General features: G+C 38.9%; 1 protein-coding gene across 5 annotated transcripts in view; it reads right to left on the reverse strand.

The window, feature by feature from the left end:
• Positions 1-17,769, reverse strand: part of ACSL4 (acyl-CoA synthetase long chain family member 4) — an 82,873-nt gene that overhangs the window by 44,400 nt on the left and 20,704 nt on the right. For all 5 annotated transcript variants that reach the window (XM_082608953.1, XM_082608955.1, XM_082608954.1 and 2 more), the window contains exon 2: positions 10,704-10,756. The gene's annotated coding sequence lies outside the window, so the exon portion shown is untranslated. The remainder of the gene's footprint in view (positions 1-10,703; positions 10,757-17,769) is intronic.

Genomic DNA, 17,769 nt, shown 5'->3' on the forward strand with positions numbered 1-17,769 from the left:
GGGCCCTTCCAACTTTAATTTTATGATTTACTATACCTAGAAATTGCTTTCTCAGTCTCTTTGACAAGTCTGGTCATTCATTTTTTCAAGATAAGGTACATCAAGTGTCTATCATAGTGCCTGATCCTCAATATGCAAGATTCCCTCTAACAATCCTCTCCTCCATCAGACATTCCATGACTACCCAAATCCTTGATAATCTTTCCTTTTTCTAATTTCCCACATCACTTGAAATGTCTACCACTCATTCTGATCCTTGATTATACCATCATTTTTAAACATCTGAGCACCTAAGTATAGAGCACAGACCAGGAGTTCTCAACCCTATCAAACCCAACACCTCTTTGTTATAACAAATACTTTATAATATTCCTTTATACACCTTAAAGGATAGTCACAGATGATAGTCTCAGATGATAGTCTACCTACACACACAATTTTTTAAAATAATTCTTTACTGGTAATATAAAGAAGTACTGAAAGGAAATCAATTCAAAATAAATACTTATTTCAATATGTAAATTATCAGGGACAATACCAGAAGTACCACCTCAGGCTCACCCTTGGGGCTGAAGAAGTAGAAGACAGCTTTTGAAGGGCTTACAATCTAGCTAGATTTAAACTGTATTGTATGTGTTCAGTCATTCATGTTGTTACATACACTTAATCTTTTAAACAGATTTGCCTTAAGTCTTGGAGGTAGGGAAACATCTACTTAATCCTTGTAGTACAGAGACACATAAACACACACACACACAAACACACACACACACACACACACACACACAGAGTACACAAGGCTCAAAGAACATTCAGGTAAAGAGAGATCAGAGAGGTCATTTAGTCCAGAAGTTTTCTAATTCTTTCTGGTGGTACTGGGGGCAGGGGGCGAGGCATGGCTCATTCATTTGAATAAAATCTTCTGTGGACGTGAAAACACAAGTACAGATAAAAGCAAAAGCCAGAGTTGCTTTGGTGGGGGCACACTGGAACCTCCATTTCAGCTGAATATTTGAGCCACTGATATTGTCTGATCTTTCATCTCAAAGAGAAGCAAATGTGTGACAGTACAAACTGTAACCAAGGCCTGTCCGCAGTGTTACATCCAGCCTATTGATACATTCATTAAAAAAAAAAGATTTGAACACCTACTACGTGTAAGTTCTGAGCACTTAACACAAAGATGAGTAAAACATGCTCTCAATCCTTTATATGCACGTGTGCATGTACATATGTGTCCATATGTATGGTAGGGTGCAGGGAGATGAGTTCACAAATATATACAGTAGAATATGATAGATCCCATCCAAGAAACAAGAACAAAACACTAAAGGTATTCAAAAGAGGGATGAGATTACGTCCAGTTTTGGGGGGAAAAAAAGAGGGAGGAAGGAGAACCATCCAGAAAGGTTTCACAAAATAGCACAGTATTTGGAGTCGGTATGAAGGATGGATATGTTTTCAAAAGGAGAGGACAAAGATTGGGAAATGAGGACAGTCCTCATGGACTGGGGAATGGATGGGGGCAGAACTGCAGGATGTATCAGAAAACAGCAAGTAGAGTAGCAGACGCTTTCGAGCTTTCTGTGTAAAGTGCTGTTCCCCTTTTATGATCTAAGTCAATGGGAAAATTGAATTATTTCAGAGCCAACGTTACTAGAACACCACTATACTATAAGAGACACGTGTATGATGATTTGGCAACTCAAGACTAAGCACCCTGCTATTATGTTAGGGGAAAATGAATTGTTCTCTAAAGAACAGAAAGTCTGATATCCTGGGTGGTAAATGGACTAAACAAAGTTAGGAGGTCTGGCTTCTAACCTCAGCGTCTGCTCCTATGTGTGACTTCGGATGAGATATATGACCTCTCACCTAAAAGCTCTGTACCAGTGGCATTGTGTGTAAAACAGGAATACCGCTTGTGTTATCTACTTCATGGCACTGTTGGGAGAATCCTTCATCTGATCCAGCTTCAGTTTCATGAGCATTAATAATCAGTTCCTGGAATACACTTTCGACCCACTTGCATCTCTCCCTCTTCGTTGTACTCACTCGGCTAAACCACAAGCTGGTGAAATCCTGTCCGCCACCTAATCTGCACCTCTCCCCATGCAGCTGAATTTGGCTGGAGAAAAACCCAGCTGTGCTGAACGACCCCCTTTAGATCCATGATTGCTCCCTCAAATGGACCCTTGAAGCTGCACAGAAACCATGCTGCGCTGCACTAGGCCATCCACAGGCTTGCTCTCCTGGGGTTACACTTTGTTCTCTCTCTTCAGACCACCGAGGCTCCTCTGCCATCCTCATCCTCAGCTGCTGACCTGGCTTACCATTTGGCTGAGAAAACTAAAACCGTCTGAAGAGAACTTCCACAGACTCCCACCAGTGTGTCTCCCCATCTACTCGGATCTGTGGCCACGTGCTCTCTTCTCTCCCGTGACTAGAGATGAACTAGTGATGCTCCTAGCTAAGGCCGACCCCTTCACTTGTGTGTGACACCCCTGTCTAGACCAGAAAGACCTGGCCGCGCCACTCTACTGATTCGTCCCTCTCTCTCCTGCCTCATTAATTTTTCCAGCTCTACTGAATCGGTCCCATCAGCATCCTAACAGGCTATTATTTCTTTCATCTTAAAAACCACTCCCTCTCTTGTTCCTTCTTCTCTGGCTATGGCCCCATTTCTTCTCCTTCTCTGTAGGAGAAGGAGGAGCGTTGTCTCTGTGCTCTGTCACTCAGTTCCCTCCTCCTATTTTCTCTTGAACCCACTACGCTCCTTTCCCCTCTACCATTCCACAAAACTGTTCTGATCAAGTTCACTGATGACTTCTACGTTGTCAGATCCCAAGGTCAATTAAAGCTCAGTCCTCATCCCCTTTGACCCACTACCAGCCTTTAGCCCCGTTGACCCCTCTTTTCCTGCTAGAAACTTCTTCACTTGGCTTCCAGTAGACCCCATTCTTCAGGTTTTCTTCCGATTTCCCTGGCCATTCCTTCTCCATCTTCTTTGCTGCTTCTTCCTCATCTCCCTGACCTCTAAATGCTATAGTGCTCAGTCCCTGAAACTTCTCTTTATCTATGCTCACTCCCGTGGTGATTGATCTCATTTAGTCTCACAGCTTTAATTAGCATATATATGGTGATGACTCTCAAAATGGCCCCCCTTAGCCTGGAGGTCTCCCTTAGGCACCAAGGTTTGTATGTCCAACTGTTTCCTCAACAGATCCATTTAGATATCAGTTTCATAGTCAACTTTAATACATATGTTGAAAATTGAGCCACTGATCGTCCTCCCAGAAACCTAGCACACCCAGTCTTGCCCCTTTCTGTAGTTCCAGTTGCTTTGACCAAAAGCCTTCGATGACCAGATTCACTTTCACTCCCCTCTCTTTCTCACACATTCCACATCCAATTCAACAGCAAATCCTACCAGCTCTACTTACAAAACAGATGTCAAATTCAACTACTTCTCACCACCTCTACTACTACCATCCTGGCTCAAGCCACTATCCTCTCTCACCTGGATAAATGCAATAGCCAATCTGATCTCCCTGCTTCCACCTTTATAATAAATTCTAAACTCAGCAGCCAGAGTGCTCTAGTTCAAAGTGCAAGTTAGATCATACCATTCCTCTGCCCAAAACCTTTCAAAGAATCCCCATATGACTCATTCAGAAATACAGTCCTTACTCTGACCTAGGAGATGGGATCTGTCCTCCACCTCAAGTTTCCATCTTCATCTCCGACACTTTTCCCTGCCTCATTCTGCTACCGCCCCACTTGTTCCTTGCTGTTTCTGGGACACACCAAGCATGACCCTGCCTCAGGGCCCTTGTACATGCTATTCTCTTTGCCTGGAATATTCTTCTAAGATACCTGCACAGCTTATTCTCTCACCTTCTTTTGTCTTTACTCAAATATCACCTTCTCAGTGAGGCCTTCTCTAGCCACTCCAAAATCAAACCCCAAGACCTCCTATCCCTTTCTTGCTTTCTCCTTAGTACTTGTAACTACTATGTCATATGCTTTATTTTTCATGTTTATTATGAATGCCCCCATTAGAACATAAAAGTTCCATGAGGCAGAGAGTTTATTGTTTGCTGCTGAACCCTCCTACAACAGTACCTCTGTGTGTTAACTGTTCAATAAACTTGTTGACTGAAATAAGAATGGACATGGAGGGACTTCCCTGGTGGTCCAGAGGTTAAGAATCCGCCTGCCAATGCAGGGGACACAGGTTAGATCCCTGGTCCGGGAAGATCCCATATGCCGCAGGGCAACTAAGCCCGTGCGCCACAACTACTGAGCCTGCGCTCTAGAGCCCATGAGCCACAACTACTGAGCCCACGTGCCACAACTACTGAAGCCTGAGTGCCTAGAGCCCGTGCTCCGCAACAATAGAAGCCACCACAATGAGAAGCGTGCACACTGCAATGAAGAGTAGCCCCCGCTCGCCGCAACTAGAGAAAGCCCGTGCGCAGCAATGAAGACCCAGCACAGCCAAAAAAAAAAAAAAAAAAAAAAGAGAATGGACATGGATTGCTCTGAAACTATAAAGTAAAAATGGATGTAAGTGCAATAGCCGGAAGACAACCAACCTTAGTCATCTTTTTAAAAAATCACTTGTCCATGCCAACACTCTAGGAAATGGTATACTCTTAAAAGTCCCTGGTAATTAATTTGAACATGTGTTTAGTTGCTCGACAGAAAATATGAAACTGGAAAAACTGCCTGTTACATGGAGGGAAAAGACAGTTGTTATAAAAGCAAGAGGGTTATAGAATTTTTACTATGTGCTTTTTCACGGATGCCTTTCAGAGAGGCATGTATGAAGAGAAATACTGCTGTCCCACCAGGAGGACATAAACTCTGAGTTGCACTTCCTTGAAATCAAGTGATGCATTTGTATTTCAGCTGTAAAAGGGCAGGGCATCAGCTTCAGTGAGGGGATAACTAATCATTCCTGTTGATGTTCAGCATTCTATATGAGAATCAGATTAATAACCACTTATTGAGCCTGTACTAGGAGCTAGGCACTGTGCTCAGTCCTTTAGATACATTATTTCATTTAGTCCATCATAAAACCCTTTTGAAGTAATACCCTGATGACATAGCTGATGATATAACAGTCTCAGACAGATCATTTGCCCAAGTTAACACAGCTAGGTAGGGATTTGGACCCCGGTCTATCTGATTTTAAAGTCCATACTTTTAGCTGTACTGTCTGTGACCTTGGTCATACTGGTATAATCTAAATGGGTGAGAGTGACAAACTTTGTATATGAAAAAAATCCTGATGACAACTTTGAGCACTGATCTGTCCTACAGCCTAAGTCATTTTTATAGGGGAAAAAAAGCCCTTTAGGTGTCTAGTAAGTCCTAGAAGTGTAAGTGAAAATCAGATGCAATTTTTTTTATTTTGAGGTCAAGTTTAATGTTAAGTATTTCATTCCAGTTACTTCAAACGCTCTGAGATAGTTAGGTTAAACACAAAAAGCATTAGTAATACATTGAGCTCCAGTACACAAAGTAAACAAACACTACATACTGATTAAAGTCTGAATTTAAAAGAAATCATCTCTCCCAGCAGCATGTGACACAACACCCATTTAAGAATTAAAGAGAAAAACTAATAAACTGAAGTCAATGCCAAGACACTTTTTTTCAAAAGTTTTATAAAACAGACTAAACCAAGCAAGGATGCACACATCTACCAAGCTGAAACACGTGGTAGGGCAAATTAACTTAATCTGTCCTTGATATAACACTTTATGAAAACATAAAAAATATAAACTTGATAATCAGTGATTAACTATGTCAGTGCTACTTTAAGAAATCACATTTTCAAATCATACATCACTTAAGGGTAATTTAAACACCAAATAAAGAGATAATTTGCCTTCTGAAAAGGATAAGCTGTATTCACTAAACTTTAAATCAAAAAATTATAAAAAATCCAAGAGATTAAACAGGTAAGCATACCAGTTGCACTTTAAAAGATCATACTCCTACATAGATATTACATCACCAAGACTTCTGTAAAGGGCTGGGGTGCTTTTTTTAAAAATCCTATTTTCTTTCACACACTATTAAAAAGCTCCAAATGATCTTAAAACATATAGGAGAAAGCTCATATACATGTTAAAGAAACTGGTTGCCTTTGGTTCATGAAATCAAATTTTACAGAAGCTACATTACAATATAATTCACTTTATATTTTAATATTAAAACTTTTAACATTAAAACATTTGTAGACAAATTACTTATTTAGTCATTTTCTTACAAAGTGGCTAAATAAGTCACTACAACTCAGCTACCTGTCCACCATGATGTGAAACCGTATCATGGTAGAGAACAAACAAAAAACCTCACTCTGCTCTTATACCTTATAAGTGAAATTAATAAAAGAACTCAAAGACTGATAAATCTATTGAAGACTGAAATCTTACAGCCATTCAGTCAACTTTTAACACTAAAACTAAAACATTAAAATTAACATTTTAACATTAAAACTTTTTAAATGTTAATATTTTAAGAAAATAAAAGTCATTAAGAGTAGCTAGCAGGATCTTTTGATATCAGGCAGTCTACAAGACTGAATAATCATGTGAAATATACATCCATCTGCCCCTTGTAAGTCTCATCTGACTCAAAGTTAGTAAGCCAATATAATAAATATGAAATAGCTTATACAAGCCAACTTTTAACCCGGTATACAGTAATTATAATAAATACATTTGAAAACTGAAAAAGGCAAACCAAAAACACCTAGGGTGAATATATAGATGCTCTCTAACACCACATTGCACCTGTGCCTAGCTACTTTGACTAGGAGTGTCTCACAACTATGACTGATCTTTGGATGTGTCTCTAACAAGATGAACCGAACCTGTTTACTTCATTACCTGGACAGGTATTAACTAGTGAAGTCGCCACCCTGCTAGTCTCTTCCCAGCTTTCCCCAGCAAAGAAAGCACCTCAGCTGCCATGTTGAAGATGCTCTTTCTTGTTCTAGCACATGTTCCCTCCCATAACACCTTAAGAACATCCTCAGCATTCATTCATCAGATAATGTTTTTTCTAGGTCATTGGATAGTATATAATTGGGACCCTACTCACATGTGTTAAAATGAGATCTAGTATGTTGAAATGAGATCTAGGAGCCCATGTTGTGCTTCTGCACTTCACACACACTGTGTATAATTACATATCTCTTCCTCATTTTAAGTGATCGCAACACAACTTTTTTTAACATCTTTATTGGAGTATAATTGCTTTACAATGTTTTGTTAGTTTCTGCTGTATAACAAAGTGAATCAGCTTTATGTATACATATATCCCCACATCCCCTCCCTCTTGCATCTCCCTCCCTATCCCACCCCTCTAGGTGGTCACACAGCACGGAGCTTATCTCCCTGTGTGATGCAGCTGCTTACCACTAGCTATCTATTTTACATTTGGTAGTGTATATATGTCCATGCCACTCTCTCACTTCGTCCCAGCTAGCTTTCCAAAGTTGAGAGTGGGCTGGATATAATTTAATCCAAAGCTTACATGTAAGGAATTTTGAGGATATATCATGCTAGAAGTGGCACCTACTGACAAAGCATGATGTTACAATCCAACTTTATCAGACATCATGAAAAAGGGGAGACAAACTAAGTTCTAGGAGTTATGTGTTTAGAGAGAAATATAAGGGTTCAGTGCTGTAGAAGGGAAGCAGCCAACACAATGACAATTCCAGTGTTCTACAGCTGCTGCTAAAGAGGATCTGCTACAGGTCCCTGTAGACAAAAGCCTGCTGCTACATTAGACAGCCCATCACACACGGTGTAGACTTTAATTTTGTCTGTAGAGTCTTCCATTTACTGGATATTTTTCCTTTATGATCTTAACATTAGTTAATCAAAAACAACTGGGCTACAGATCTGACCTTTCAAATTAGCTCACAGTTACAAATGCGTTTTATCTGAGTGAGAAATATGCAGACTCTATTGTCATCTTACCTATTTGTTACTCATCTGTCTTCTAGCATCTTATCTACTAATTATAATAAAGTAATACAACTGTGGGCTGCCAACCATGAACTCAGGTTCAAATAAAAATCTGTAACCAGCAGTGATACTTTCCACAGGAGTACCTTTGTGTTATAGGGAGAATTTTGCAACTTATATCTTTTTTGGCCACATGCCCTATCTTCCACCTTTGCTAGAGGAGGGACCAGTTTAATAGGTTGGTCCTCTGCTAATGTTGTTTCCCAGTACTTCACACTGTTAAAAATACGCAGCAATGTAGTCTTAAACCATTCCTTACAAAATGGCTAAAATAAGTCACTACAACTCAGCTACCTGGCCACCATGATGTGAAACTGTATCATGGCAGAAAACAAAACAAAACAAAACAAAAAAGCTTCACTCTGCTCTTCAGTAGTAAATATTCCTTATAAATGAGGTTAATAAAAGAACTCAAAGAGTGATAAATCTGTTGAAGGCTGAAATCTTATAGCCATTCAGTCAACTCTTAAATATTAGTGTTGGTAAGAAAAGGGTACAGGTATTCCAAAGACAACGAAACATTCAATACGTATTTTTGTTAACATTATTATTAATTCAAAATGTATTTAAATTATTGACATTATTAATTCAATATGTATTTAAATTATTGACATTGCATTAGTGTGTGCCTGACATTTGAGAAATTAAAGAATTCTTAACTAAAGAAGGAAGCCACATGAAGTCAAATACAAGAAGTCATGGAAAAGTACTCCTAGAGATAATGTCTCCACGGTAGGGATGGGTAATACTTTCCATTCTGTTCTCTCTTCACGTTCATTTGTTTACCTGGCCCATGAGAGCTTCACAAACGTTGAGTGAGGCAAGGGAGATGAGGGAATTAGGTATTTCTGTTTTGAAGTGTATTTGGGGATAGCCAAGGCAGAGCTATGCCAATTGAAGAGGAGTCTCCAAGGTGTCTGCCGACTCCTGAACACAACTGGCCAGATGCTCTCACTAAGGCTCCTGGCAACTCCAACTCTTCACCTTGGTAGTTTTTTCTGTTACACATCTAGATGGACTGCAGGCCAACTACTATAAGTATTTATCTATGTGTGTAGGATGTGTGTGTGTGTGTGTGTAGGAGGGGAGGGAGAGGGAGAGGGAGAGGGAGAGGGAGAGAGAGGGAGAGGGAGAGGGAGAGAGGGAGAGAGGGAGAGAGGGAGAGAGAGAGAGAGAGAGAACAGACTCTATGGATAAATAACTATAGAAGCCTGAATAGTACAGCCCTCACAATTGCACTATGGTCTATTTCCCAAAGGAAACACTAAACTTATTGGTATCTTCTTTGTCAATCATGGGATAGCATGCTGCCTATGTAGCTGAATTCAGGGACAACTAATTCTGGCCTGTTGATGAAAATCTTTGGTCATGTTCAAGATTGTTCTAATGCAGGCTGATCAGTAGACTTTAAGCCTTAGCTTTACAACAACATTGAGTGTTTTGAATTAGCACATAAGAACTACTAGATCTTCTGTTTCAATTTCATAATCTATTATAATGAAAGCAATTCTCAGAAGAGCAGAAATACAACAGAGGCAGCATTGTATACAGGGCTTTGGTCCTAGCTCAGCAGCTTGCTGAGCTGCACTACCTGGAACAAATTAAATAACCTCCTGTCTGTTTCCTCATCTGTACAGTGAGAAAGTTGGATTCAGATTTTAAGATATCATGGACCAATAAAAGTTTTAAAAACAAAGAAGGCAGCAATGACACAGCTGCCATTTTTTTTTTTTTTGGCCAGGTATGGACATAAAAACAAAAAACATAAACCTATCATTTACTATCACCATCATTTCATAAAATACAGAATAGGTCTAACTCCTCAAAATTAGGAGGATATATCTTATAATAAGAAGCAATCCTTTAAATGGAAAAAGTTTAGCTTTAAAAATCTCATGGCCGGTTGTCTTTATTTTCCTCACTTCACCATGGACCAGTAAAAACTCTTCACTGGCGAGGGCACGGGCTAAAGGTCAATGTTTGGGAACCCCTGGACTAGGTAATTTTCAAGGTCCAAGGCTCAAACACTAAAATTCTAACTTTAGGTGCTCTGTTGTATTTCTTTCATTCTATATTATAGTCTAGAGTAGATGCCTCAGTGAAGGACAGTATAGATGCTTAGATTTTTGAATATCAGAAATATATGTAAATCAGTTTGAGAAACAGTAACTAGGATAAGCTTCAATTTACTGGAGAAAATATACACTACTACAGATTCAACTTCATCAAGATTAATGAACCATTCACTGGACACTTACACTTATTAAGCTCATTTTACAGACGAGGAAATTGAGGCAAAGGAAGCTAAATAGCTTGTCAAAGACACACCGCCTCAGTAGCCAGAACTGGAACTCCAATCTGTGACTCCATTTTTTGGTAGTACTCAAAAGAAAAAGATTGTATTTAGATTTTAAGTATCACTTCCCCTTTCATAAGTGAGTGACAGATAGTTTAAATTTTAGAAGTTGCCCAGAGTAAAAAGCTTTCCTATTTTACTTTCCCAAATATTGCCTTTTTAACACAAACATAAATACTGGCAGGGCTTTTCTAATATAAAGAGAGGAAAAATGCCTGTTAGTTTGGTCACTTAGATTTCTCCAAAAGCTGACAAGATTGCAAATTTAGAATTTTTAAAGGACAAATACTTACAGATTTCCTCTTTTTCTCTTAAGAAGAATCCGTGTATCTTTCGTGACTCCAATCTGCAATAAGAGACAACATTTATGTGTATAGTGACATGAGAAAAGATCCCCTTTAAAAAGAAACCTCGGACTTCCCTGGTGGCGCAGTGGTTAAGAATCTGCCTGCCAGTGCAGGGGACACTGGTTCAAGCCCTGGTCCGGGAAGATCCCACATGCTTCAGAGCAACTAAGCCCGTGCACCACAACTACGCAGCCTGCACTCTAGAGCCCGCAAACCACAACTACTGTAGCCTGTGCACGCTGAGCCTGTGTTCCACAGCAAGAAAAGCCACCGAAATGAGAAGCCCACGCACTGCAACAAAGAGTAGCCCCCGCTCACCACAACTAGAGAAAGCCTGCACACAGCAACAAAGACCCAATGCAGCCAAAAATAAAAATAAATAAAATTTTAAAAATAACTAAATAAAAAGAAACCTCACGTGCTGTTTCACATTACCTGTGCGTGATAAACCAGGTACCAAAGGAAAAACAAGAAATGACTAAAAGTCGTGCTATTGGGATCTCACAAAAGTAACTGAGCCTGGCTCTAAGAAACAGTAATCAAAACTCTACAAGTGGGGTTCACCCCAGGAATGCAAGGATTCTTCAATATATGCAAATCAATCAATGTGATACACCATATTAAAAAATTGAAGGAGAAAAACCATATGATCATCTCAATAGATGCAGAGAAAGCTTCTGACAAAATTCAACACCCATTTATGATAAAAACCCTCCAGAAAGTAGGCATAGAGAGAACTTACCTCAACATAATAAAGGCCATATATCACAAACCCACAGCCAACATCCTTCTCAATGGTGAAAAACTGAAACCATTGCCTCTAATATCAGGAACAAGACAACGTTGTCCACTCTCACCACTATTATTCAACATAGTTCTGAAAGTTTTAGCCACAGCAATCAGAGAAGAAAAAGAAATAAAAGGAATCCAAATCGGAAAAGAAGTAAAGCTGTCACTGTTTGCAGATGACATGACACTATACATAGAGAATCCAAAACATGCTACCAGAAAACTGCTAGAGCTAATCAACGAATTTGGTAAAGTAGCAGGATACAAAATTAATGCACAGAAATCCCTTGCATTCTTATACACGAAGGATGAAAAATCTGAAAGAGAAATTAAGGAAACACTCCCATTTACCACTGCAACAAAAAGAATAAAATACCAAAGTGAGAGAGTGGCATGGACATATATACACCACCAAACATAAAATAGATAGCTAGTGGGAAGCAGCCACATAGCACAGGGAGATAAGCTAGGTGGTTTGTGACCACCGAGAGGGGTGGAACAGGGAGGGTGGGAGGGAGGGAGATGCAAGAGGGAAGAGATATGGGAACATATGTATATGTATAACTGATTCACTTTGTTATAAAGCAGAAACTAACACACCATTGTAAAGCAATTATACTCCAATAAAGATGTTTAAAAAAAAAAGAAAAAACCTAGCAATAAACCTACCTAAGGAGACGAAAGACCTGTATGCAGAAAACTATAAGACACTGATGAAAGAAATTAAAGATGATACAAACAGATGGAGAGATATACCATGTTCTTGGATTGGAAGAATCAACGTTGTGAAAATGACTATACTACCCAATGCAATCTACAGATTCACTGCAATCCCTATCAAACTACCAATGGCATTTTTCACAGAACTAGAACAAAAAAATTTCACAATTTGTATGGAAACACAAAAGACCCCAAATAGCCAAAGCAATCTTGAGAAAGAAAAACGGAGCTGGAGGAATCAGGCTCCCAGACTTCACAGACTACACTACAAAGCTGCAGTAATCAAGACACTATGGTACTGGGACAAAAACAGAAATATAGATCAATGAAACAGATAGAAAGCCCAGAGATAAACCCACGCACGTATGGTCACCTTATTTTTGATAAAGGAGGCAAGAATATACAATGGAGAAAAGACAGCCTCTTCAATAAGTGGTACTGGGAAAACTGGACAGCTACATGTACCATTATATTTTAGAATGATGATAATCAATTTTAGCCAAACAGAAAATCCTTCATTTTACTCCTAAGTCAAAAATTATTCTTTTCAATGCTAGAAGAACATATAAATTGTATATCCATGACAACAATGAATATTTCTTTATGTAGTTAAATCTGCAATATTCAGGGGTAAGTTCTTTGTTTCACTTTCTAAGTTTTGAAGCAATGTTTATTTATACTACACCCACTATCTTTACCCTAGCTCAAAGACAGAGTCTAGTTTGAATGTGAAGAGAAATACTTCAACTCTAGCTAAGAATTCTATTATCACACATTCTGTTACTTAACTTCTCCCCTTATAATTAGTATGGTAAATTATGTATATAAATTATATATATATACACACACACATAGTTTTATCATTAGTATGGTTTTATATATATATGCACACATACACACACAATTTGCATAGCACACATATGTAAATTGTGTGTGTATAAAAATGACAAGTACCTAACCTACAATATAAGTACCAGACTTCACCTGGGATGGGAAGATAAACTACATGCATAGAAATTCCACCCCTTACTTCAAAAGTTGCACACTTTCAGAACTGAAATAGGCTTTAAAATGAGAGTAATGAACTAGTCTCTAAAAACAAACTCTCCCCGCCTCCCCTCCAAATGGACCAAAATAGGGTCTACTTTCTAGAACATTAGGAAAGCATCTTATATGCTTCCCTACACAGCAAAATTAAGAATTTCTTTCTAATAGGTATTGATTAGTTTTACTCTTAAGATGAATGTGGGGCTTCCCTGGTGGCACAGTGGTTGAGAGTCCGCCTGCTGATGCAGGGGACACGGGTTCGTGCCCTGGTCCGGGAATATTCCACATGCTGTGGAGCGGCTGGGCCCATGAGCCATGGCCGCTGAGCCTGTGCGTCCGGAGCCTGTGCTCCACAATGGGAGAGGCCACAATAGTGAGAGGCCCACGTACCAAAAAAGAAAAAAAAAAAAGATGAATGTGAGAATATTAGAAAACTGCACTATCCCTATCCTTTTGATTACCTTGGATGAAACTAACAACAGTATCAAGAGGGAAAGGCACATTCTTTTTAAAAGCTCTCAATAGAACAACTGCATTTAAATAAGAATTTTTTAAAGCAACAAATATCAAAAATCTACTTGTAAGATCCACCTAAGATATAGCTTGACTATTAGGAAACAACCACTGGGGAAGAAAAATTTTAATAGATGAAAATTGCTGTCACATTGATAATTCTTGACTCAGGACCAACAATCCTTTTTTTTTTTTGCTTTTTTTAAAATTGTATTTTATTTATTTTTTTATACAGCAGGTACTTATTAGTCATCAATTTTATACACATCAGTGTATGCACGTCAATCCCAATCGTCCAATTCAGCACACAACCATCCCCACCCCGCCGCAGCTCTCCCCCCTTCGTGTCCATACGTTTGTTCTCTACATCTGTGTCTCAATTGCCCTGCAAACCAGCTCATCTGTACCATTTTTCTAGGTTCCACATACATGCGCTAATATACAATATTTGTTTTTCTCTTTTCTGACTTACTTCACTCTGTATGACAGTATTTAGATCCATCCACGTCTCAACAAATGAGTCAGTTTCATTCCTTTTTATGGCTGAGTAATATTCCATTGTATATATGTACGACATTTTTATCCATTCGTCCATCGATGGGCATTTAGGTTGCTTCCATGACCTGGCTATTGTAAATAGCACTGCAGTGAACATTGGGGTGCATGTGTCTTATTGAATTAAGGTTTTCTCTGGGTATATGCCCAGAAGTGGAATTACTGGATTATATGGTAATTCTATTTTTAGTTTTTGAAGGAAACTCCATACTATTCTCCACAGTGGCTGTATCAATTTACATTCCCACCAACAGTGCAAGAGGGTTCCCTTTTCTCCACACCCTCTCCAGCATTTGTTGTTTGTAGATTTTCTGATGATGCCCATTCTAACTGGTGTGAGGTGATATCTCACTGTAGTTTTGATTTGCATTTCTCTAATAATTAGTGATGTTGAGCAGCTTTTCATGTGCTTCTTGGCCATCTGTATGTCTTCTTTGGAGAAATGTCTATTTAGGTCTTCTGCCCGTTTTTGGATTGGGTTGTTTCTTTCTTTAATATTGAGATGCATGAGCTCTTTATATATTTTGGAGATTAATCCTTTGTCCATTGATTCATTTGCAAATATTTTCTCCCATTCTGAGGGTTGTCTTTTCGTCTTGTCTATGGTTTCCTTTGCTGTGCAAAAGCTTTTAAGTTTGATTAGGTCCCATTTGTTTATTTTTGCTTTTATTACCATTACTCTAGGAGGTGAATCAAAAAGATCTTGCTGTGATTTATGTCAAAGAGTGTTCTTCCTATGTTTTCCTCTAAGAGTTTTATAGTGTCCGGTCTTACATTTAGTTCTCGAATCCGTTTGGAGTTTATTTTTGTGTATGGTGTTAGGGAGTGTTCTAATTTCATTCTTTGCATGTAGCTGTCCAGTTTTCCCAACACCACTGATTGAAGAGACTGCCTTTTCTCCATTGTATATCCTTGCCTCCTTTGTCACAGATGAGTTGACCATAGGTGCGTGGGTTTATCTCTGGGCTTTCTATCTTGTTCCATTGATCTATGTTTCTGTTTTTGTGCCAGTACCATATAGTCTTTTTTGTGTGTGTGTGTGGTATGCGGGCCTCTCACTGCAGTGGCCTCTCCTGCTGTGGAGCACAGGCTCCAGATGCGCAGGCCCAGAGGCCATGGCTCATGGGCCCAGCTGCTCCGTGGCATGTGGGATCCTCCCGGACTGGGGAACGAACCCACGTCCCCTGCATCGGCAGGCGGACCCTCAACCAATGCGCCACCAGGGAAGCCCCCCCCATATTGTCTTGATTACTGTAGCTTTGTAGTATAGTCTGAAGTCAGGGAGTCTGATTCCACCAGCTAGGTTTTTTTCCCTCAAGACTGCTTTAGCTATTCGGGGTCTTTGTGTCTCCATACAAATTTTAAGATTTTTTGTTCTAGTTCCGTAAAAAATGCCATTGGTAATTTGATAGGGATTGCATTCAATCTGTAGATTGCTTTGGGTAGTATAGTAATTTTCACAATATCGATTATTCCAACCCAAGAACATGGTATATCTCTCCATCTGTTGGTATCATCTTTAATTTCTTTCATCAGTGTCTTATAGTTTTCTGCATGCAGATCTTTTGTCTCCCTGGGTAGATTTATTCCTAGGTATTTTATTCTTTTTGTTGCAGTGGTAAATGGGAGTGTTTCCTTAATTTCTCTTGCAGATGTTTCATCATTAGTGTATAGGAATGCAAGAGATTTTTGCGCATTAATTTTGTATCCTGCTACTTTACCAAGTTCATTGATTAGCTCTAGCAGTTTTCTGGTGGCATCTTTAGGATTCTCTATGTATAGTATCATGTCATCTGCAGACAGTGACAGTTTTACTTCTTTTCCGATTTGGATTCCTTTTATTTCTTTTTCTTCTCTGACTGCCATGGCTAGGACTGGCAAAACTATGTTGAAAAATTGTGGTGAGAGTGGACATCCTTGTCTTGTTCCTGATCTTAGAGGAAATGCTTTCAGTTTTTCACCATTGAGAATGATGTTTGCTGTGCGTTTGTCGTATATGGCCTTTATTATGTTGAGGGAGGTTCCCTCTATGCCCACTTTCTGGAGAGGTTTTATCATAAATGGGTGTTCAATTTTGTCAAAACCTTTTTCTGCATCTATTGAGATGATCATATGGTTTTTATTCTTTAATTTGTTAATATGGTGTATCACATTGATTGATTTATGTATATTGAAGAATCCTTGCATCCCTGGAATAAATCCCACTTGATCATGGTGTATGATCCTTTTAATGTGTTGTTGGATTCTGTTTGCTAGTAGTTTGTTGAGGATTTTTGCACCTATATTTATCAGTGGTATTGGTCTCTAATTTTCTTTTTCGGTAGTATCATTGTCTGCTTTTGGTATCAGGGTGATGGTGGCCTCATAGAATGAGTTTGGGAGTGTTCCTTCCTCCACAATTTTTTGGAAGAGTTTGAGAAGGATGGGGGTTAGCTCTTCTCTAAGTGTTTGATAGAATTCACCTGTGAAACCTTCTGGCCCTTGACTTTTCTTTGTTGGAAGATTTTAAACCACAGTTTCAATTTCATTACTTGTGATTGGTCTGTTCATATTTTCTATTTCTTCCTGGTTCACTCTTAGGTTATACCTTTCTAAAAATGTGTCCATTTCTTCCAGGTTGTCCATTTTATTGGCATAGAGTTGCTTGTAGTAGTCTCTTAGGATGCTTTGTATTTCTGCAGTGTCTGTTGTAACTTCTCCTTTTTCATTTCTCATTTTGTTGCTTTGAGTCCTCTCCCTCTGTCTCTTGATGAGTCTGGCTAATGGTTTATCAATTTTGTTTATCTTCTCAAAGAACTAGCTTTTAGTTTTATTGATCTTTGCTATTGTTTTCTTTGTTTCTATTTCTTTCTGCTCTGACCTTTATGATTTCTTTCCTTCTACTAACTTTGGGTTTTGTTCTTCTTCCTCTAGTTCCTTTAGGTGTAAGGTTAGATTGTTTATTTGAGATTTTTCTTGTTTCTTGAGGTAGGCTTGTATTGCTATAAACTTCCCTCTTAGAACTGCTTTTGCTGCATCCCATAGGTTTTGGATCGTCATGTTTTCTTTGTCATTTGTCTCTAGGTATTTTTTGATTTCCTCTTTGACTTCTTCATTGATCTCTTGGTTACTTAGTAACACATTGTTTAGCCTCCATGTGTTTGTGTTTTTTTACATTTTTTCCCTGTCATTCATTTCTAATCTCACAGTGTTGTGGTCAGAAAAGATGCTTGATATGATTTCAATTTTCTTAAATTTACTGAGACTTGATTTGTGACCCAAGATGTGATCTATCCTGGAGAATGTTCTGTGTGCACTTGAGAAGAAAGTGTCATTTGCTGTTTTTGGATGGAATGTCCTATAAATATCAATTAAATCTATCTGGTCTATTGTGTCATTTAAAGCTTGT

Source organism: Mesoplodon mirus (assembly GCF_964341445.2).
Source record: "Mesoplodon mirus genome assembly, chromosome: X".
NCBI lineage: Eukaryota > Metazoa > Chordata > Mammalia > Artiodactyla > Ziphiidae > Mesoplodon > Mesoplodon mirus.